Source organism: Oryctolagus cuniculus, chromosome 17 (assembly GCF_964237555.1).
Source record: "Oryctolagus cuniculus chromosome 17, mOryCun1.1, whole genome shotgun sequence".
Taxonomy (NCBI): Eukaryota; Metazoa; Chordata; class Mammalia; order Lagomorpha; family Leporidae; genus Oryctolagus; species Oryctolagus cuniculus.
In genome coordinates, this window is record NC_091448.1 from 28,999,198 (window position 1) to 29,023,733 (window position 24,536).

A 24,536-nucleotide genomic window follows, 5' to 3' on the forward strand; every position below is an offset into this window, starting at 1 on the left:
TTGTGGCCTCTAGGAAGACTGTAGCTTGTAGTAATTCTTTTTTTTTAAAGATTTATTTATTTTTATATGAAAGAGTTACACAGAGAGAGAAGGAGAGGCAGAGAAAGAAAGAGAGAGGTCTTCCATCCAGTGATTCACTCCCCAATTGGCTGCAATGGCCGGAGCTGCGCCGATCCGAAGCCAGGAGCTAGGAACTTCCTCTGGGTCTCCCACATGAGTGCAGGGGCCCAAGGAATTGGGCCATCTTCTACTGGCTTCCTAAGCCATAGCAGAGAGCTGGATCAGAAGTAGATCAGCCAGGTCTCAAACCGGCGCCCTTATGGGATGCCGGCGCTTCAGGCCAGGGTGTTAACTCACTGCACCACAGCGCCAGCCCCTGTAGTAATTCTTAAAGCCTGAGATGTTTGTTGAGTATCTTAGAAGTGAAGAAAGGGCCATTTTCTCTCTGGTTAGTGTCTTTTCATAAGAACTTAGCCACTTCTGTTGCCTTTTCTGTTTGAATTGGGAAGGCTTCTATCCAACAAGAAAAGGTACCTATAAAAACTAAGAGGTACTTACGTCCTGCATCAGAGGGCACGTGAGTAGTCTACTTGCTCATCTCCCCCAGGTAAGTACCCAATGTTTGTGGGTCACTTGAAAGCTGGAGGATCGGGTGATGACCTGGATCATTTTGAAGTGTAGTCTACAAGCCTTTTTAGTTCTTTTTTTGTAAAGATTTATTTATTTATTTGAGAGGTAAAGTTACAGAGAGGCAGAGGCAGAGAGAGAAGGAGAGAGGGAGGTCTTCCATATGCTGATTCACTCCCCAGATGGCTGCAATGGCTGGAGCTGTGCTGATCCAAAGCCAGGAGCCAGGAGCTTCTTCCAGGTCTCCCACACGGGTGCAGTGGCCCATGGACTTGGGCCATCTTCTACTGCTTTCCCAGGCCATAGCAGAGAGCTTTGTATTTTCCTACCAGGACTTGAACAGGGGCCCATATGGGATGTCGGCACTGCAGGTGGTGGCTTTTACCTGTTGTGCCACAGTGCCAGACCCCCTTTTCAGTTATTTTACAACCTTGGTAAGACCCTTTCTTACAAACAGCCATGTCACTAGTCTAATCATAGGATCTCTTCCAAAGTGAAGGCCACAGTATAAGTACTTAATGGCTTTCCATTGATCTGTCTAGGGAAGAAAGACATTGTCATCCTGCCTTAACCATCCACTAACACTCATGTCTCTTCTTCAGGGGAGTATCAAAGATTTATAGGTAAGTCTCCCAGGGTCAGGATCAAGGCAGCGTGAGTTGCTATGGCCTATAAGTGTGTAATTTTTGCAGCTGTATTAGCAAAGTTATTTCTTTTAGTGATTTCCTTGAACATCAATTCTGCTTGTAATAATTTTAACATTTCCTCTTGATATTTAATCAGGGATATTGATATTTAATCAGGGAACTCTTTGTATTAAGTAGCCCTCTTTCTTCCAGATGTCCATGTGGGCATGTAAAATTGAGAAAGCACACACACACACATACTCTCAATCACTTCCCCAAGTGGAAGGCACTAAGAAGGATGAGGAGTTCAGCAGAGGTACGGGATGGCAAAGCTTTTCCCTCTATAACCTCCTGTAGGTTAGCCACTGTGTATCCTGCCCTTCTAGTTCCTTCATACATATAACTGACTCCATCAGTACACCATTCAGCATCAGAATGAACTAATGGCACATCCTTTAAGCCTGGTCTGCTATAGTATGTCTATTTCATAGTTTCATGTAAGAGTATATTAATCCCCTACCATCTGCTCAAAAATGTGGCTGGATCTAAGGTATGGCAGGTTTGAGGATTACCTCAGGGAAGTGCAACAACAAGGCCTGATAAATGTCAATATCCAGTAAATCACTGGTAGTAGCCTTTAGCCTTAAGGAACCCCCTGTATTTGATGAGGAGTTAGTACTTCAGATTTACCTAGAATTAGCTTGGATTCTTTTCCAATCATAGCCATAGCTGCTGCAATCATTACTTTTCTTGGGATGCCTTGCTGCCTGAACTCAGTTGTTTAAAGAAGTAGGCCACTGACTAAGTGGCCAGCCCAGTTTTTGAATAAGGACCCCTAGGGCTTTTCTCTTCCTTCCTATCACATGGAGTGAATGGCTTTTCTAAGCTGGGAAGACCTAGGGCAGGAGCTGTTTTTAGTTTTTCATTAAGTTCCTGGAATGTACTATGGAGTTTCCCAGTCCAATCTAGGGCTTCTGATTTAGCTCTTTAAGGGCCTAATATAAGAGCTTTGCTGTGAGTCCAAATCCGAGAATCCAGATTTTGCAAAATCTCACAATTCCTAGGAATGTTCTTTGTTGTCTTTTAGTTTGGGATGATCAAAATGAGGGAATCGCTTTCCTGCAGTCAATTATCAAGGCCCGTTTTCCAAGGCTACTTGTCCATTTCTACTACTTTACCCCTGGCATGATATCTGGGTTCTAGTAGAGGAAATTCCTATATCTCCATTCTCAAAGGAAAATTAAAGCCTCTACAGTTACTATCAGGGTCCTCTTGAGTAGGACTACAAATAGGGAGGTCATCCATGTGTGTAAGAGAATTCCTTGCTCTAAATGTAACTCTCTTATTTCCTTAGCCAGGACATTTCTGAACTAATGAGGACTGCCTTGGAAGCACTGAGTTCAGGTTCTCCAAATATACCACTGCAGAAATTGTATGTCAGGATCACTCCATTCAAATGGAAATAAATATTGGAATTCTAGATGCAGTGGCACACAGAAGAATGTATTGTTTAGATCTAGAACTGTTACCGAAGAAGATTGGAGCAGAGGTTCTTGTTTACTGTAAGAAAATAATTGCAGATGTAAGACAGAGAAGGGCATTATACAGGCTAGCAACACGTAGTGAAGTAGTGCATCTGACACACCAGTTGGAAAACTCAGCAAATAATTGAGCACTCAGTCTACATTTAGGTGGGGTTTATATGGATATAGAGTCTACTTCTTCACAGTTATTCTCCTTCCCCTTCTCTCTTCTGGGATATTGCTGATCAAAGGGATTTGGGGAGTGAACTTCCTCCCAAGGTTTTATTACACTGTTTTATTGGATCACAGGCCCCAGGCTGGGATGTTTGCAGGAGTGAGGCAGATTGAAACCCCTCTACAAGTTACTGGGCATGGGCAGGACTTCTATGTGTAAATACCGAGCTGCTTTCAATGCATGCTTCTAAGCCTCCTGCATTCCTTCCTCATAAACTTCTAGTCTTTTCCCTTTGCTGCTTTTGTGTACAAAGGTAAACATCTGCCTTCCTACCTAACATAACTGTTAATCTCAGATATCCTGGTGAGGATAGTTTAAGGATTTATATGGAGACCACTAACTTGTTTATCATTCTTAGATCCTGGTTGAGTCTGTATTCCTCACTTTGCTTCTTTAAGGTAGACTAGATGATCTCCAAGAAGACTTAAATGGCCTTTTTGCCCATACTTAAGAAATTTTTGGATTATAGGTTTTAGTTCACATTTGATCTCCAATGAGATGTTGTCTTTTACAAGGGTTTGAGGTGGGGTCTTTGAGTACTATTTGTACGGTATTGATATTACTTGCCCTTCTCGGTGTTTCTCAGTGTTACAGATGATATAAGAGACGCAGGCAAGGTTGTATATTGGAATAAGTGACTCCTCTTTATATTCTAAGAGTCAGGAGAAGAAAGGCACTGGCTTCTATATAATTTTGTTTTCTGAAATACGGAAGCTAGTTTATTTAAATGCTCTCTCCCCAGGAGAGGTGCCATACATTCTGGTAGTATAAGGAAACTGAGCAAATGTCAAGTCTCCCATGGTACGACATAAAGGAGTGGTAAATATTTTAGGCCTTGGCTTCATATCTCCTTGAGTGATGGTGTAGGAATTAGAGGTCAAGTGTCCAGGGAGGTCAACTAGGACAGGGTAAGTGGCTCCCATGTCTAATCAAAATTCACTTGTCTCACCTCACATCAACAGTCGCAGAAGGCTCCCCAGCAGAAATGGTCAAATGTTCCATAGGAACACTTGGGTGGTCTTGTGACCCTTCAGTGCTCATAAGCTTTGACCACCATGATATGAGCTGCTCTGGGGCCCCTTTAGGACTCCAGGTAATCTCTCTTCCAGTGGTCTTCCGGTCAGCAGAAAGGGCAAGGTCCAGGGCACATCCCTCTTCCCATAGGCAAGGAGTGTTCTTTTTTCCAATAGCTCTGAAGTTTGCAGTGTTAACACTTGGCATCTGAGGATTTTGGCACTGATCTGGGTTTTCCAAATACCATTCCTGCAGCCCTTTTTGCTTGGGTGTCCCACAGGTGGCAATGAAGGTGTGGCCACTTCAAGAGACCTGGCCTTGGGTCTCTCCTCTGAGCTCTATTTCCCTCCTCAATCCTATCTGTGTTTTTAAATAATGAAAAGGCTGTATGTGTCTTAGGCCTATTAAACAGGTTTGTATTGCCTCTCAATGTTAGGTATAGACTGGCTAATGAAGTGAGTGCTCAATAACACTAATGGAATCTGAGACGGGGTATATATTGGGATATTTTTCTAAAGGATTCAATCAATTGCTCCTGGGAGATGGCTCAATTTTCATTCGGGCCCTGAGTTAGCACCCTGAGTTTATCATGGCTTACTGGGTTTGCTATATATGTTTTCAATCCCTCTCAGAAGCCAGTAATGAGGTAATTCCTATTTTCTAGGTTAAGATATCCTATCTGACACTTAGAATGGGGATAAGTTATGGGCAAAGCCTTGAGTTCCACCTGCAGTATTTCGTGGCCTGGGTTTTGTCCTGCCATTTTGTCTGCATTAACTTGAGAATCCCCAGGTACCCACTGCTTTTCCTCCACTAAGCAATACGTAAACAGCAGGAATTCTAGGTCCTGCCAAGTCAGATTAAAAGTCATATTCACTTTAATAAATTCCTCTGTAAATTAGGTCCTTGGAAAATCACCCACACTTCATTTTGCATAAAGACAGATAAAGACACAGGAACCCTGGTTGCCTCCTTATCTCCACTGGGAGCCTCTCTGAAAGGGAGGGGGTTTCCTTTAGATTTTTGTTATTGTGCCCCACTTTGAATAGTTACTGATTTGGGGCCCTCATCATACCAGCTGGAAGATCCTGAGTTACTGAGGGCTAAAGATGTCCAAAAGAGGAAGGGGACAACACAAGGTTGTTGGGAATTAGAATGTCCAGTTGGCTAGGGTGGAACCTGAGGAGGAATAAACATAGTATCCCCCCGCCTTAGATATTGGGGGTAGAGGAAAAAATAGGATCATGTTTTCATGAATTTTTATTTTCTTTACTTGAAAGAATGACAGGGAGGGAGAGACAGAGAGATGTCTTCCATCCATGGCTCACTCCCTAAATGGTTACAATGGCCAGGGTTGGGTCAGGCCAAATCCAAGAGCATCGAACTCCATCAGTATCTGGGCAGAGGAGCAGATATTTGGGCCCCCTCCAAAGCTTTCCCTGGTGCATTAGCATGGAGATGGGTCTGGGCAGAGCAGCTGGGACTCAAACCAGCACTCTGATATGGATACTAGCACCTTAACCCACTACATCACAATGCCAGTCCAGACAGGGTTTCTGTTTACAGGAGGTATCTGATGGTAGGATGTGGAATCCAGGAAGGGGAAGCATCATCTTTCCCCAACCTTCCCAAGATAGTAGAGAGTCAAGGAGAAGAAACAAGAGCATTGGGTACCCCATAAGGAATCATCTAAGATAACAAGTTCCTGTTTAGAAGGGATGGGTTTGATGTTAGCCAGACATATACTACATTGCTTGCTCATGTCATGGTTCTGTTACAGCACCATAAAGCCTGAACATACAGAACCTCATCTCATTTTCCTTTCTTCTTACCTAACAGATCTAACTGGAGATAGTATCATAGTTAGTGGAGCCATTTAGCAGTCATGTCCCTGGTCGTCCGGCTGGCAGAATTAGAGAAAACAGTGAGACTTTTTCTATTTTCAATTTGTTCCAAAAGTCCAAAATTCACACTGATGAGGGAGCTCTTAGGAAATAAAGTTCCTAATTCTTAGTTGAGTATCTTACTCAGTTTGCCAAGGTTGTAGTTGTTTCACATCCATTCTCCAGGGCCCCTCTGTCTTCAAAGGTCTGAAAGAGTAGGAGCTGCCAGTTGCTAAAATGGATGCAAAGAAGAGTGTGACGCTTCTTTGCAAAGCCTTGATAAGTACAAGATAAGGACACTGGAAAGTGCAGAGCTGCAACACAGTTTAAAGGGATAGCGGATGATATGACAGTATTAGCAGGGGCCAGTGTTAGAGAAAATATATGAATAGAAACAGCCTGAAAAATTGAAGGGCTTTTGGTGCCCCCACCTCTCAATGAGATAGAGAAGGCATCCAAGAGCCGGTAAGGAGGAGTGAGGAAGAAGGTCTTGCCTGAGGCTATCATATTCGTAGAGCCATGTGATCATCCCTGTAGAGGCAACAATGGCTCAGGAAGCAGGGGAGATAAAAATGAAGAAGGAAGTAGAAGAATTTGTGTAAGGCATGCTGGCCAGTATAGACATGGCCATTGTTCTGAAAGAAATGGAGAGATTTGGGCCGGCGCCGTGGCTCAATAGGCTAATCCTCCACCTTGCGGCGCCGGCACACCGGGTTCTAGTCCCGGTCAGGGCGCCGGATTCTGTCCCGGTTGCCCCTCTTCTAGGCCAGCTCTCTGCTATGGCCAGGGAGTGCAGTGGAGGATGGCCCAGGTGCTTGGGCCCTGCACCCCATGGGAGACCAGGAAAAGCACCTGGATCCTGGCTCCTGCCATCGGATCAACGCGGTGCGCCGGCTGCAGCGGCGGCCATTGGAGGGTGAACCAACGGCAAAGGAAGACCTTTCTCTCTGTCTCTCTCTCTCACTGTCCACTCTGCCTGTCAAAAATAAAAAAAAAATAAAAAAAAAATAAAAAAGAAATGGAGAGATTTGTTAGTTGGTTTCCTGCTTAGCATGAATTTGTGACCAGCCAGCCCGCTAGGACTGCTGTTATACAGTGTCTAGGACTGCTTGAATCTGTTTAGCATAGATTACGAAGCCTTACTCTCTCCAGAATCTGGGACAGCTGTGGTGGTTGGCAGGGATGACATTGTGACACATAAGAAGTTAATGATAAACATAGACTACTCAGGAATCCCAGGGTATCTGTCTAGAGTGCCATTCCTCACCTCTAGCAACAGAGAATGGTGCCCATTATCTGGTGGCCAACATGAAAGATTGGGGGCCCCTGGAGATTGAAAAGAGAGAGAAAGGAAGGCTAGTGGTCATCAACAGATAGGTGGACTCACCAGAAGAAGGATTGAATGAGATGTGTATGTCTTGATGTGGTCTGGAGTTGGCTCTGCTGGATGTCTCTGGGCTGGCTCACCAAGAAAGATGGCTATGGACAGTAAGAATTGTTTGGTACTAAGGCCCCTTACTTTACTTCAAGAAAGAATTCAGGAGGAAGTTGGTGAACAGCAAATAATGAGCAGCACAATGTTTTTTGAAAAATCAAAAATGCCTACTCCACAGAGTGGTGCCTATCCAGCAGGAAATAGCTCTGTATCTGAATTGTGTTTAACAGTGGACGGTCATTTAACAAAAGTGGAGGTACAGCCAATTAAACATGAAGCACATTCTTATAAGGGGGAGGGTATTCATTCTGAGGGAGGGAGTGGGTGAAGATTTCCTGGAGACTATCCACCACCCCTTTTTGCTCTGATGTTTCCTCTCATGGTGGCTGGGAGGTGTGTCATTTGGCATGGCATTGTATTACAATGATGGTATAATTTTCTATATGTTGATCTAGGTCACCCTTGGTATGAACCTGGTCCAGGCAGTGGATCTGTTTACCTTCAGAGCAAGGAGAACCAAACCAATATCCTGCATAATGAATAACCCCTTGAATACTTTGCAATGGTGACTACCAAAGAGGCAAATGAAATACATGCATATACAGTAACAGAATATACTTGTTCTTAAAGTACAAATACCATGCAGCATACACTGCATTGTACATGAAATGCTTAACAATGAATATTTCTGTATCACTGTTGCCAGAATAATATTGGACAGCGCTAAATAAAAGTATCATGGCACTGTAATGAAATGGTTCTGTAAGGAAAGTTGGTGAAAATGTTTGAAATTGGCAAGAAGTATTACTAGAAACATTTCATGGATTTTTTTTTTTTTTGGTTATCTGAATCTAACAGTTTTTGAACCTACCTCATACCTCTAAGTTCTAGAAAACAAATTATAGTTAGAATGATCCTTCTCTATCTGAATGCAAATAATTATTTTCTGGTTAACATACAAGTAATTATTTTCCTGTACGTTCTGACAAGTTTCAACCATATTTGTGCATTCATTTCAATGTTCATGGGGGTATATGTGTGGAGAGGGTATTTGAATTTTCTTTTGAATGTATTGTAACACAGTGTTCTTACTAATGAGTTGAAATCCTTTACTTCAAATTTGCATAAAGATCTTAATTTCACTCTTTCAGCAGTTTAAAGAAACAATCTGCTTTTAGGTAACCATTTTCTACTACAGAAAAGATTTGACATGGTTAGAAAACTAAGTTTATAGGGCAGTGGCGCTACCTGGGGAGAGTATACAGGATCAGTTCCTGAAATAATAAGCAAACTACCAGGCAAAACTTGATGTCAAATTGACAAAGCCAGTGCTCAAGACTCACTCTGAGTAATTGGTTAAGCGGATATTGGACTTAAGTTCCAGCCAGCTCTGTAGGGGTATGAATATGAATGATATGAAAACACACAGAGGATTAAATATACACAAAAGAAAAATCCAAACTTAAGTGAAAATTTTTAGATGGACTTGGTATAATTTCTCGGCTGTTGCATAGTGAAGACAAAAATGTAATTTCCACCCTCTACATTTGTATATACCTGTATGTATGTGGACAATAAGGCATGCATTCTTAATTCTATAATATCAGATCTATTACCATCAGCTCATCCTCTTGTTCTTAAAAATTCTAAACTAAATAACTCCTGTGGGGGTTTCTACTGATGTTTTTCTTTTTAAAGATTTTATTTATTCGTTTGAGAGGTAGAGTTACAGTGAGAGGGAGAGACAGAGAGAAAGGTCTTCCTTCCGTTGGTTCACTCTCCAAATAGCCGAAATGGCCGGAGCTGTGCCAATCTGAAGCCAGGAGCCAGGAGCTTATTCCGGGTCTCCCATGCTGGTGCAGGGGTCCAAGGACTTGGGCCATCTTCTACTGCTTTCCCAGGCCATAGCAGAGAGCTGGATTGGAAGAGGAGTAGCCAGGACTAGAACCATCGCCCATATGGGATGCCAGCACTGCAGGCAGAGAATTAACCCACTGTGCCACAGTGCCGGCCCCTCTATAGAGTTTCAATAAAGTATATGGTTTCTAAATATGTAACAGAATGTTCTGCAGGAATAGAGGCTGTTTTATAAAAATTCATCTCAGCAAGACTTACATCTACCCAGTTATAAGTATTATTTTAAAAAACTTGTAAAATAATTCAGTACAGCAAAATTATGATATTACTCTGATAGCTTTGTGTTTTCAGCCATCAGCTATATAGATTTTGACATGGTCAATTATTATATTTTGTTGAGTATTTTCCCAGTGTCTACTCATATTTCCTTTTACTTTGTCCCATCCGATCCAGTGGCTAATGGGTTACCTTCAGACTTATGAATATGGATGGGCAGTGCCATAGCCAGTAAAATTTTTGACCAAGATGAACAACTTATTTGTCTTCAGAATTCTGTCCTTGTTTCTCATTAGTCACAAATAGTCACCCCTACACATTGGTGCACCACATCATCTCACTCCTCTTTAAACATCTTATTTCTGTGCATTCACTATTACTATTCAATTCAATCGACTTGCCTTTTGCTTTCCTTCTAGCTCTTGAAATTCTCCCTGTGTTTTCAAAATCCAGTCACAAACTCACACTACGCAGGAGGCCAGCTAGGAAGTCTCTTTCCATTTCCTTCAGCATAATGGCCATGTCTATATTTGCCCAGCACAGCTTACACAAATTCTTCTACTCCCTTCTTCATTGCTACCTTCCCTGCTTCCTCAGCCATTTTCATAATCTTTCAATAATGTGTGTCTTCTAAAATTACAATCTAGAAATGGCATGCTTCAAAAAGTTTATCAAAATAAGTATTTAAAAGATAAGTTTATTTTGTACAAAAAAATTTTGAAATTCAAGTATAGTTTTTTCATAATAGGCATTTTCCATATACATTTGGAGAACTCTTAGATTGTCAGGTATTTTGATTGAATGTCATATTATTATTCTAGTTCCTCACACCATAAAATCATCAGCAGTGGAGACTCTTTATTTTATTGATATTTCAGGAGATAAGATAATGAGCTCAATGGATATTAAAACAAAATTTGCAAAGGAATATGAGCATTCTTAAACATACAGTCAAAACTCATTACTTCATGGATGAATAAACCAAAGTTGAAGAAGTAAATTAACTTGTCCAATGTTATTTAAGGCAGATTCAAGAGCTGTGAGTCAGTTTTGAGTTTTTAATGCCATGTCTTCTGGTTTTAAGAGGCTACTTCACAAACTCTGCTTAAAATACAAAAATGGAGTTTTGACCAAGAGGTTGTTTATAACTGAGCTGTTGTGAAAAACAGAATGTAATGACATTGCTCTTTGAAACATCTTCATTGTTGTTATTTGTCACTGAGTAACACAGTGCTCTGAGTCATAGAAGATTTAAACAACAGCTTCTGTGGATCAGGTGTCTGGGTGATGTTGGTTGTCCCCAGCCCAAAGTCTCTAATGAGGTCTCATATGCAGTTTGGCAAGAAAATCACTTCCAGGCTCATATTGTTGTCAGGAGATCTTAGTCCTTCTTCCTGTGGCTCTCTCCACAGAACCACCTTACAAAAACACACCTGGCTTTCCTCATTGCAAACAGTCCAGGAGAATATTCCACTAGTCACAATCTGAGAAAAAGAAAGAAGACAGCTGAAAGGAAGCTGAGTATCTGAACTACCAGAAGTAATATATTTCCCTCAGGACAGTCTCAAAAGCACTTGATATGGTGATAGTAAATTCAGTGTACCATATACAACATAATATAATAGATATCATTTATGGTTTTGAATTTCATTTATGTTTAATTTTTTTACTTCAAATTCATTTCAAGAGAGAGACAGTGGTGAGGGAGAGAGGGAGAGGGAGAAAGATTGTCCATCTGCTCATTCACTTCCCCACTGCTGTGGCTGGGCCAGGCCAATGCCAGGAGCCCAGAACTCAAGCTGGGTCTATCACATGGGTTGCAGGGACATCCCATGCTGCCTTCCAGAGTGTACAGAAGAAGGTACCAGGGATGGAGAGTGGAGCAAGGACTCAAAACCAGGCACTCTGATATAGAAGGTAGGGATCAAATTGGGGTCTTAGCTGCTCTGTTCAATAACCATCACTGTTTACACTTACATATATAAATATACACATACACACACTCATACACACACACACACTCCATAATTTACTTCAGGGTCAGCCATTTCATCTAATTCTCTTTGTTGAAGTCTTTAATTATAGATGGGATTATTCTAGAAGTAATTTGTAGAGATGACACTGTGCCAGAACAAGAAGGCCAAATTGCATGGCCAAAACATCTACACAAAAGATCATTGGGAATAATCCTTGGGAAGGCAATTCTTTGTCAACAGTGTTGATTCACTCATTGGACATTTTTGTTCATCTCCCACCCATTTTGGAGAACTCTAAATCATTGCCATTTGGAATACTAATTAAGCCAAATGCACTGCCCTCCAGTTATGCCAAACACTAAAAAGACACATCCACCAGAGTGTGAGGTATACTTCTCGGCCAATGCATGAGCTTATCTCTTCACCATTGGTGTTCACTGCCCTGTACCATAGCTCCTGTCCTACTTAGGAGATTGGGTTTAGCTGGTAGCCCCCTTACAACAGAAGGACAGGGTATTCCCATGGCAATCTCTTGTAATCTCTGCCCCATTTTACAGTGTTGGATGTTCTTGCCTCTAACATACACAGATTGTTTTTCTACCTCCTCCTTTACAGAGATCCAAATTCAAGTTCTAGATATTCAACACTTCATCCTTTAGAACAAAGTAATCTTAACTGAACTACTATTTAATCCTTCTCTACTCTGTGCTACTTCTCCTAAATATTAGCCCAAGCACACATTGAGTTTTTCCTTGCTTTGTTCTTGGACCTGAGTAGTTTTCCTTATCTACATTAGTCCAGAGTCCATACCACGCTCCCTACTGCACCTGTATCTCTTAACAGGAGTCATGTCTTTTTGGGAGTTCCAGTCTATTGGCCATGAGCGTCACCGACTGCTTACCATCTGAGAGGATAATCTTCCGTACTGGATTGGACCCAGCACCTATGACTTCTAGCCAATGTTTCCCTATCTGTCATCCCTTAATAGCTGCCTCCCAGAGTGCCCTCTGTGGCTGGCTTTGTCAATTAAGACCATTTCCAGAATTTGCATGGACATATTTTCACTCTATCCCGCTCTGAACGAATGCTCTTCTGGAGCTGACTGTGGTGGCTAATTCTCTGAATCTCTGACCAGCCTTAGGGACCATAGTCACATGGTGCAGCCACAATAACTCCCTTATCACTTACTTTTGATGTTAATCCCTATGTACAAATATATAACTTACTAAAAGATTTTTCTATACTATTAATTTTATTTAAGATTTCTTTCCTGAACTTTAAAATATGAAAAAGTATATTTGAAATGATTACTATAAGTCATTTGAAGGCTTTATGTCATGAAAGTGATACCAAATAATTTGTTCATAAAAAAACTAAAGAAAGGGCCGGTATCATGGCTCACTTGGTTAATCCTCTGCTTGCGGTGCCGGCATCCCATATGGGCACCGGTTCTCATCCCAGTTGCTCCTCTTCCAGTCCAGCTCTCTGCTGTGGCCTGGGAGGGCAGTGGAGGATGGCCCAAGTGCTTGGGCCCCTGCTCCCACATGGGAGACCAGGAAGAAGCACCTGGCTCCTGGCTTCGGATTGGCGTAGCGCCGGCCATAGCAGCCATTTGGGCAGTAAATCAACGGAAGGAAGACCTTTCTCTCTGTCTCTCTCTCTCTCACTGTCTATATCTCTGTCAAATAATAATAAAAAAAAAAACCTAGAGAAAAAGCTTAAATATGGACATAATTTTCTTGTTAGAATAATAAAAAATAACCTCATGTCCACCTGAAATGTGGGTAAAACAATCAAATGCTCATTTCAGCATTGATTTTGTTTTACAAAAGCTTGTGGAAGATGGTGCTCATGAACATCTGTAGCGGAGTTTTCTGCAATTTACACAATATTTCTTATGCTGGTAGAAGGATGGTTCATTATGTTGCAAATACACTATTAGTAATTGGTAATAAACCTTTCAATATTTTAAATTTTTACCAATTATCTCTTCTCAAAAAATTATACAGTTTGATGCATTTCGACTTTTTACAAAGGTAGGCTACTGTTGTTCTTGCGATTCTTCTTTTATAGACTTGGGTAGCAGTTAGATGTCTTGGATAGCCCAGAAAGCAATAGGTCCTCACTCACGGATGTGCCTCATTTATCAGCCCTGACTTTGTTCATGCCTACAGTCACAGAGACCCAGCAGGAAACAGCACACTGATACTCAATAATACCAGATTTTAATAAAGCAGGTGTTGACAATGGTGAAGATAAGATTGGAGAAACTACAATGGTAGCCAATCACAGCCAATCTGTAGCAAAACAGCAGCAAAGAGACTGGCAGAATAAATACATTGATTCTGGCTGCCTTTGAACCCTTGTGTCTCCTGCTAGTTACTCCCATTGATGTAATCCATGAGGTTCAGCCTGTCAGAAAAAGTGCAGAGCACAGAAGCATAGCACATGAGTCTTTAGGGCAATAGATTATATCTACCATGGCACGGTTGAACATGCAGTGTTCATTAAGTGTGTTGTATATCTCTCATGATTTGACTATCTGCCTAAGCAAACACTCTATAAAACCCTCAAAGACCAGAAATAAGCCTTATTTAGGTATCCCCAAGGTTTTACATTATTCCCTTCACAGTTTAGGCACTAAATAAATGGTTGCTGATGAGAAAATGAAAACATGTTTAGTTTAAAATAATATGAGAGTTATGATTCAAAATAATAAAAGATATTTTGGATTTTGCCATCCTTTGTTCACTTTAGGGTAGTCAGGTAAACATTATCCGATAAGGGAGTCAATAATATTTCCTCAATTTATGGGAGGAACTTTTTCAGTAAAATTATATTATTTTAAATAGAGTTTTAGCAAAAAAAAAAAAGAGACAGATTCAATATACAAGATACTCAATTATTAAATTACATCCATATAATGTTGAATATGGGTGTTTTTTGGCATATTGACTCAAAGCTATTATCTCTGATAGTGATCTTTCTACTCTGAATACCAAAAAACTCATTGTATATAATACTTTTAGGAAAATTACCAACACAATTCCTGTTTGGTAATACAAAGTGCTGTAATTACAACTTAATGCTTCTCATTGATTGTTTGTGCCTCTCAGTCTGTAATTATATATTCAATACAGTCACATGTCCTATGAATTGCAAGAGACAGAGACTTTCATTTAAAATATATTTGGTTTCCTTGCTCTATGAACATTCTTTGTTGTTTCATGTAATATGGAAAAATTCAGCTAAAATTTGACATTAAAATTTAAAAGAAGACAGATCAATAGGGAGAAAGCTATTTCTCATCGGCACTTGGATTTTCTTACTTGAAATCCAGAAAATAATTGGCAAAATTATATAAAGCAAACATGTGGTTCCCTAACAATAGACGCCAGACTTGAAAACCTTGAGTAAAGGCCCATTATTGCAAACTTTCTAATTGTATGGCTTTTGGGAAAATTGATAATCCTGAGTCCTACATATGCATTCTCTAAGTTGGGATATTTCTAGCTACCAGGAATGACTGAAAGAACAAAGACAGATTGTAAAAGACTTCTTGCCAACAATGCTAATGAAAATAAAATGCTGTCTTATTCCAATAATTTCAGCCTGTTCCTAGAGCTAAGTTGCTTATCCAGGCTGGCACCAGACGTCAGGCAGGGACTCCTGTGATTGGCTAAATAAATAAATATATTTTCTAAGAATCAATGGGGGTGGTCTCCTTTAGGGAATGTAATTTTTTTTTAAGTTTTATTTAATGAATATAAATTTCCAAAGTACAGCTTATGGATTACAATGGCTTCCCCCCCATAACGTCCCTCCAACCCGCAACCCTCCCCTCTCCCACTCCCTCTCCCCTTCCATTTACATCAAGATTCATTTTCGATTCTCTTTATATACAGAAGATCAGTTTAGCATACATTAAGTAAAGATTTCAACAGTTGGCTTTAAAAATGCTTTTAGCACTGTTAACTATAAAAATCCTTTTAAGGCTATCTTCTTTAGCCACCTCATGGAGGGAGACTAACAGGGGATGAAGTTAAAACAGAAAAAAAAAATAGAAATAAGAATCAGATTAAAGACAGATTGTTAATCATATCAACTGAATTCATGAATCCATGTGAATAATTTTGCCCTCATCTACTTTCCAGTGACTTGAAACTATACATTTCGTTTTTAAGCCAATTTGAATAGGTTTTCTATTAATTGCAATGAGAATCTTGTATAATGTAAGTTGTCTAATTAAATTTTTAACAAACTTCATTGAAATCCTCACTTTCCAGATAGGAATAAGACCCAGAAAGATAGCCATTTCTCTGAAGTTATCTCAACTGAGTGAACTAGGACACAAAACCATGCTTTCTTAATTGAAACTCTGTTGTCATTCAATCACTTATACAAAATTGACTTTTCAAAGTTTGTCCTGATGAATATAAATTTCTTTCATGTTTTATTGTGAATTACAGGAAATAAACTCTTTATTTTCTACACATAAAAAAAAAGACTTCTTGCTTCATATATCACAGTTATTTGGTTATTTCTAATACAATTTAAAATAGGTTCTTTAAAATGTGAGTTTTTTACTCAAAGACTTACAGTGGGAAAATAATGACTGTGTACAATTGTGTCTTCTGTCTGTTTCAGTTGGTTCTTCGGGCTGGGTTACTATCTCTGTATCCATATGCTAATTAGTACTCAAAGATTTCAAGAGGAAGATATCCTACTCCCTCCTATGTTGCTGTCTCCTCTCTGGTATTCTCTGAAAACCTCGGCTACCTTTACTTCCCCCAGACTCCTAGCCCCTTTTGCTCAACTGTGAGACCATCAGGTAAGTTTTAAACTCATTTTAGGCAAAAATTCAGGAGCAATGCATAGCCTTACTTCATTTTCTATATCTCAGAAATCACTGTCTGGTACTGCCTAGTGTCAAATAGCTGGAAAACTTTTGTTTCATGTATTTTGTCCTTTTATTTCAGGCAATAGAGCCAATATGATTTCTGTTACTGTATCTTGATTTAAAAAGGAAATCAGTCTATAGAAGGTAGAGGAATCTATGTCAGCTTGGATTCCTCAGTCACTCTACAGGGCATTGTTCTTCCTAGGTAGACCCTACGAAGTTGTCTTGGAGCCATTATGGAAGCAAGAAATTAAACTGCTTTTTTTGGTTAATGAGGCATTGATTTTAAATTGCCAGGCAGTATAAATTATTGCATCCTTCTTAACAAAGATTCTATGGAAAATAATACTGTACCAAGTACATTGCTTCTCATATACTTTTCAGATATTGGAAAAGTGAAGGGAAGGAGCATGATGAGCCTCTTCATTCTCTGAATTGAAATGGTCTCTGATAAGTTTTTTAAAGATTTATTTATTTATTTGAAAGGCAGAGTTATAGAGAGGCAGAGAAAGAGAGTCTCTCATCCGCTGGTTCACTCCCCAGATGGCTGCAATGGCCGGATCTGGGCTAATCTGAAGCCAGGAGCCTGGAACTTCTGCCAGGTCTCCCACACGGACACAGGGGCCAAGGACTTGGGTCATCTTCTACTGCCTTTCCAGGCTAAAGGAGAGCGCTGGATCAGAAATGGAGCTGCTGGGACTCGAACCAGCACCCATTTGGGATTTTGGCACGGCAGGCAGCAGTTTTTCCCTCTATGCCACAGGGAACTCACAATAGTTCTTTTTAAAAAAGATTTCTTTATTTAAAAGGCAGAATTCTATGGAGAGAGAGATCTTCCAGCTGCTGGTTCACTCTCCAGATGGCTGCAATTGACAGGACCAGTCTGAAACTCCACCAAGGTCTCTCATGTGATTGGCAGGGGCCCAAGCAGTTGTGCCACCTTCTCCTGCTTTCCCAGGTGCATAGCAGAGGCTGGACCTGAAGTGGGGCAGCAAAGATTCGAGTCAGCATCCTTATGGGATGGCAGGTGGTGGCCTAAACCCATGTGCCACAACAGCAGCCCCCACAATACTGCTTATATTGCAAAGAAACTTCACCAAATTTAGTAAAATATCCACCACTGTGTGCTACACCTTCATTCTCATCTGTTTATACCTAAAAATGAATGTGGTAAATTCTCAAGAATGTCTTCAAACTAAGGAACACCTCCTAAGACCACCTTAATGAAGACTGACAATAACTCTTAAGAAGATCGAGCAAATGCCCAGGTAACTTAAAACTTCTCAACACGAAGATTAATCTACTTTATTGGAAGACAACAAAATTGGAGCTGGCACTATGACACCGTGGGTTAATCCTCCACCTGCGGTGCCAGCATCCCATATAGGTGCTGGTTCATGTCCCGGCTGCACCTCTTCTGATACAGCTCTCTGATATGGCCTGGGAAGCCAGTGAAAGATGGCCCAAGTGGTTGGGCTCCTGCACCCGTGTGGGAAATCGGGAGGGAGCACCTGGATCCTGTCTTCGGATCGGCCAGCCATCTGGGGGAGTGAACCAACGGAAGGAAGACCTTTCTCTCTGTCTCTCCCTTTCACTGTCTGTAACTCTACCTCTGAAGTAAATAAATAAAATCTAAAAAAAAAAAAAAAGCCCAGATTACATCCAAAAAGTACAAAAGAACAATATGAATCAGAAGAAGATAGTCAATATAAACACAATATAAACATAGCCAGGTAATGTGGATGACAGAATTCATGGACCAAGATGTTAACTCAGCTAGTTTGGGTAATTTTAAAGATTTAGAAACAAAGAAATTGAATGATGAACGAGGAGATGGAAAAACTAGGCAGACAGCAGGAAATTATTGAAAAATAATACAATATGAAAAATAATACAATATGAAGACAAATTAACATTAACAACACCAACATGTTAAATAAAAAATAATCTTTTTTCTTCCACACATTAAAAAAATCAGAACCAGTACTTGCACTTATTAAGTGTAAGTATGTTTTTGACTTGGCCCACTTCCTTTGTTACATGGGTTTCTTCATGTTAATTTATCAAAAAAAACTTTTTGATTCATTCAGCAAAAGTTGATTGATTATTTATAACTAGAAGTCATATTGTTAAGAACTAGAAATGCTCTTATGCAATTTACTTACATTTTACTGAGTGGGAGACATATATATATATAGCAATTTTAAGAAAAAGAGCAAAAAAAATAAGGAGACATGCTTTAGACTAGCAGGGAGTGATGAGGAATAAATAACTTGGGTTATCACCAAGTCTGCTCTTAGAGTTTGATATTACAGTGGAGACCTGAATGAAAATCTAGTATATGAAGATCTGGGGTAAACAAGCCTCAATTAAGGAGTAAAGTTATTTCATGATAACTAAATAAAGACCAATTGGACATATTTCTCTTATCAGTCAGAATCCAGTCAGAACAATGGGATGTATTCCAGTTAGCTTAACAGTTAAGCATTGTGCTGCCACTGTGGCACAGTGGGCGAAGCCACTGCCTGAGTAGCTGGATCCCATAGCAGAGTACTGGATCAAGTGCCGGCTTCTGTATTTTTGATCCAGATCCTGACTAACATGCCAGGGAAGGCAGTAAATGTACTTAGACCTCTGCCACCCACATGAGGAACCGGGATGAAGTTCCTGGCTCCCGATTTTGCCCTGGTCCAGTCTCCACTGCCATGGCCCTTTGGGGAGTGAACCAGCAGATGGAAGATTCTCACTCTCTTGCTCTCATTCTCTGTGTCACTGTGCTTTGCAAATAAATAAAATCTTTAAAAAATTAATTTAGAAATTGGTTAGTCATGTGGTAGATGACTAAACAGGCAAACTGTATGGCTGTGTTAACACTGAGATAGTTATCATAGGATGCAGCTTCTACTCCTAGGACAGCAGGCATCAAAGGAGTACAATTCAACCAAGTTCAAGTGGCTGAGATATTTTAGGAGAAGAAAAATACTGGGTCTCTGGTACTCGAATCCTTAGTGAGGCAGGGCATAATATTAATGAATCTGGAGTCTGAGAGTGTTTACAATTTCTGGAAATTAGTACTAGGTGCAGGCACGGGGTGGAGAAGTGTTGCTGTGGTAATCAGAGTTGTAAGCAAACAGAAAGGATGTAGTTTTCTTTTCTTTTTTTTTTTTATTTAGTAAATATAAATTTCCAAAGTACAGTTTATGGAATACAATGGCTTCCCCCCACCATAATTTCCCTCCCACTCGCACCCCTCCCATCTCCCGCTCCCTCTCCCATTCCATTCACATCAAGATTCATTTTCAATTATCTTTATATACAGAAGATTGATTTAGTATAGGTTAAGTAAAGATTTCATCAGTTTGCACCCACACAGAAACTGCTGTTATTTTTCTACCCCCTCTTGAAAAAAACCTGAGAGCCAAGCAATAAAACAGAAGTGTAATTTGTAAAGTCCCAGCGCATGCTGAGATACTGCAGGTTAACAACCTGGACAGGACCAAGCAGAATGTGCACAAGAATGTACGATGTTGCTGTGAACATCATATTCACAGTGTTCATGTCTAATATAATCTGTTGTGGCAATTTGCAAGGAATATAGATTTAGTTCTACAAATAATTATATGATATAAAGATAACTAAAGATGTTAATATGAGATTCGATTTTTTTTTTGGAAAAAAGTTTACTGCATGAACAGAGTTTCTAACATACTAAGGGCAGCATTATGGAAATGTAATTTGGAAACAATAATCCAAGAAAAAGATGAGGGTGGCTTCTACTTGGGTGTTTAGCAGTGGACATAGTGAAAATGGAAGACTGAGGTAATATCACAGAATTTTCTATGGAGTTAGGTATGGAAGGTTTAGGAAGGAGTTGAAGCATAGATGCCCTCTTGGTTTTTAATTTAAACAGCTATGTGAATGGAGGTGAAACTAAGGAGCTACAAAACTGAATTCTCCTACCAACTTTCTGTATCTGTTAGTTTTTAAATATCTATTGTACATTTAAGAAAAGATGCTGATAGTAATCTGAGTTATTCTAGAGACTTAGGGGAATATCTGGCTAAAGATAAATATTTGGGATCTGGGTTCATAAGGATGGAGAGTAAAGTCTGTTTGTTGAAGAATACTTAGGGATACAAAGAAGGAAGGAACATGGTTGAGTTCAAAGTCTTTTAGAGCTTTGTGATTTGGAATATTTGTGTGATCTAGCAAAGCGGCCACTGAAAAGAGGCAACCAGTGTAAACAAAAAAAAAAAAAAAATGAGGATTCTCATGCTTTCATGGAAGATAGAACTTGAGTGTTTACAGGAGACTGAGTGTTGACCTGAAGGAAATGTGTGAGAACTTTGAAAACATCAATGAACATACAGTATGGTGAGTTGGTAATGTCCTATAGTCCTAACAATTGAGTGGGGTCAACAATAGAGTTGTAGATAGAAGTTAATGGCAAAGTGATAGGGATAGCAGTTGGAAACACTGTGGTGAGTATTAAAGAGATTTCAACCAGCAGAAAACATAAATTTGAGCTATATTCTACTTTTGTTTTATTTAAAAAGCTGATAGTGAAAGTTGTTTACACATTCTGTAAAGAGGCAAACTTTTTTTTTTTTTTTTTTTTAAAGTCACAAAGTGTTAAACAGGGTGGGTTATAGTTTTGCTAATTGAAAGACCTGGGACTGACTTTCCTTGATAGCTTTAAATTTCTCAAACAAAAGAACTTCATGTGATATCAATAATCATTGAGAATGAGAAGTAGGAGTCGGGCCAGTTCCATGGATCACTTGGTTAATCCTCTGCCTGTGGTGCCAGCATCCCATATGGGCACTGGTTCTCATCCCAGTTGCTCCTCTTCCAGTCCAGCTCTCTGCTGTGGCCTGGGAGGGCAGTGGAGGATGGCCCAAGTGCTTGGGCCCTGCACCCCATGGGAGACCAGGAAGAAGCACCTGGCTCCTGGCTTCGGATTGGTGCAGCGCCGGCCGTAGTGGCCATTTGGGGAGTGAATCAACGGAAGGAAGACCTTTCTCTCTGTCTCTGTCTCTCACTGTCTATAACTCTACCTCTCAAATAAATTAAAAAGAGAGATTGAGAAGTAGGAGAAGGTGCTGGAAGGCTGAGGAGAAAAAGGGGTATAAAAGAGTGACCTGAGAAAGTGAAGAAGGAGCATCATCTGGAAATGTAAGATTGTGAGTAACAGGATTGCTAAGCAGTCGCCTGTTTGCATTTGGAACAAGAGGTTTACATTTGAGAAGGAATCAGCGCATAGAATTTTGTGATTCTCTAGAAACAGCTGTTAGGGTGCAAAATAAAATTCATGATTCCCTAGGTGGCACTTCCACAAAATCCTTGTGTCCCTCATTTTAGTAAATAATACAACAATTTAAACAATTGCTCAAGCTAAAAGCATAGGAGTCACTCTTATCTATCCGTATCTTACTCCATCAGCAGTTCTGGTGAGCTCTACCAAAAAAAAAATATTACAAGTATGGCCATAGTTTTTATACACACAGCTTTCCCTTTCTCATGAAGTTGGCAGCATCTCTCACTTGGTTTATTAAGAAAGTTTACTCTGGTGATCTCAGAGAAATGAAAGGTATACTGGCAGTAACAAGCCTGGAGAAGGAAGGGGTAAGGACGGGATGGAGAAAGATTGTGCTGACTTAGTAATGGCTACTATGTTATTACTGGATAGGAGTAAGAAGTTCTGGCTTTTTATTACACAATAGGGTGACTGTAAGTAATGTTAATACACTGTATTTGTCTAATAAAAATGAAATTTAGGAGACAGGATTTTTTTTCCCCACAGACAGAGTGGACAGTGAGAGAGAGAGACAGAGAGAAAGGTCTTCCTTTGCCGTTGGTTCACCCTCCAGTGGCTGCTGTGGCCGGCGCACCGTGCTGATCCGATGGCAGGAGCCAGGTGCTTCTCCTGGTCTCCCATGGGGTGCAGGGCCCAAGCACTTGGGCCATCCTCCACTGCACTCCTGGGCCACAGCAGAGAGCTGGCCTGGAAGAGGGGCAACCGGTACAGAATCCGGTGCCCCGACAGGGACTAGAACCTGGTGTGCCGGCTCTACAATGCGGAGGATTAGCCTAGTGAGCTACGGCGCCGGCCAGGACATAGGATTTTGAATGTTTTCTCCATTAAGAAATATGAATGAGGAGATACACATTTATCCTGAATGTGTATTACATAATACATACATGTATTGAAATAGCATATAGTACCCTATTGCAAACTGGTCACGCCACTATGGAAGTCAGTCTGGAGATTCCTCAGAAACCTGAATATAACCCTACCGTTCAACCCAGCCATCCCACTCCTTGGAATTTACCCAAAGGAATTTAAATTGGCAAACAAAAAAGTGGTCTGCACCCTAATGTTTATTGCAGCACAATTCACAATAGCCAAGACCTGGAACCAACCTAAATGCCCATCAACGGTAGACTGCATAAAGAAATTATGGGATATGTACTCTTTAGAATACTATACCGCAGTAAGAAACAACAAAATCCAGTCATTTGCAACAAAATGGAGGAATCTGGAACACATCATGCTGAGTGAAATAAGCCAATCCCAAAGGGACAAATACCATATGTTCTCCCTGATTGGTGACAACTGACTGAACACCAAAAATGAAACCTGTTGAAGTGAAATGGACACTATGGGAAACGGTGACTTGATCAGCATAGCCCTGACTGTTAATGAACAACTTAATACATTATCCTTCTTAGTAGTTTTTTTTTTTTTTTGTCTGTTCTACTTAATATGACTGGTTTAATTCTGTAATTAATACACAGGTATTCTTAAGTGTTGAAATTTAACTGAAATGTGATCCCTGTTAAACATAAGAGCGGGGATAAGAGAGGGAAGAAACGTACAATTTGGGACATGCTCAAGCTGACTTGCCCCAAATGGTAGAGTTAGAAACATACCAGGGGACTCCAATTTAATCCCATCAAGGTGGCATGTACCAATGCCATCTCACTAGTCCAAGTGATCAATTTCAGTTCACAATGGATCATAATGAAAGGACTAAGAGTCAAAGGGAGCACATAAACAAGTCTAGTACCTGCTAATACTAACCGATAGAATAAATAAAGGGGAGAGTGATCCAACATGGGAAGCGAGATACTCAGCAGACTCAAAGAATGGCGGATGTCCTAAACAGCACTCTGGCCTCAGAATCAGCCCTAAAGGCATTTGGATCTGGCTGAAAAGCCCATGAGAGTATTTCAGGCATGGAAAGCCAAGACACTCTGGCAAAAAAAAAAAAAAAAAAAAAAAAAAAAAAAAAAAAAAAACACCCTAAATGAAAGATCTCTGTGAGTGAGAGCCCAGTGGAAAGAACAGGTCTTCAAAGAAGGAGGTACCTTTCTCTGAAGGGAGGAGAGAACCTCCACTTTGACTATGACCTTGTCTAAACAAGATAAGAGTCAGAGAACTCAAGGGGCTTCCATAGCCTTGGAAACTCATGACCGGTGCATAGGGAGATTATTGATGCCATAAACAAGAGTGTCAAATTGTTAAGTCAACAATAGGAGTCACTGTGCACTTACTCCTCATGTAGGATCTCTGTCCTTAATGTGCTGTACATTGAGGCTTAGTGCTATAACGAGTACTCAAACAGTATATTTCACTTTGTGTTTCTATGGGGGTGCAAACTGTTGAAATCTTTACTTAATGTATACTAAACTGATCTTCTGTTAAAAAAAAAAAAAGAAGAAATTAGCAATTCCCAACTTGACTCTCACTGGGATTAAACATAACCATAGGTCTGATCTGATTTCATCATCATTTAAAAAATCATCTATTATCTGTGTGGGAGCAAACTGTTGAAATCTTTACTTAATGTTTGCTAAACTGATCTTCTGTATATAAAGAGAATTGAAAATGAATCCTCATGTGAATGGAAGGGGAGAGGGAATGGGAAAGGGGAGGGTTGCAGGTGGGAGGGACGTTATGGGGGGGAAGCCATTGTAATCCATAAGCTGTACTTTGGAAATTTATATTCATTAAATAAAAGTTAAAAAAAAAATTTTCAAAAAATACTCTCTTACCTGATCTTCCTGCTTCCATTGCTGTGCCATGGAACAACCAGAGTAAGAGTCGACTTTCCATAAAGGACATAATACCATTCTGTAAGGATCAACTTTTCGGGACTGGTGCTATGGCGTAGTGAGTAA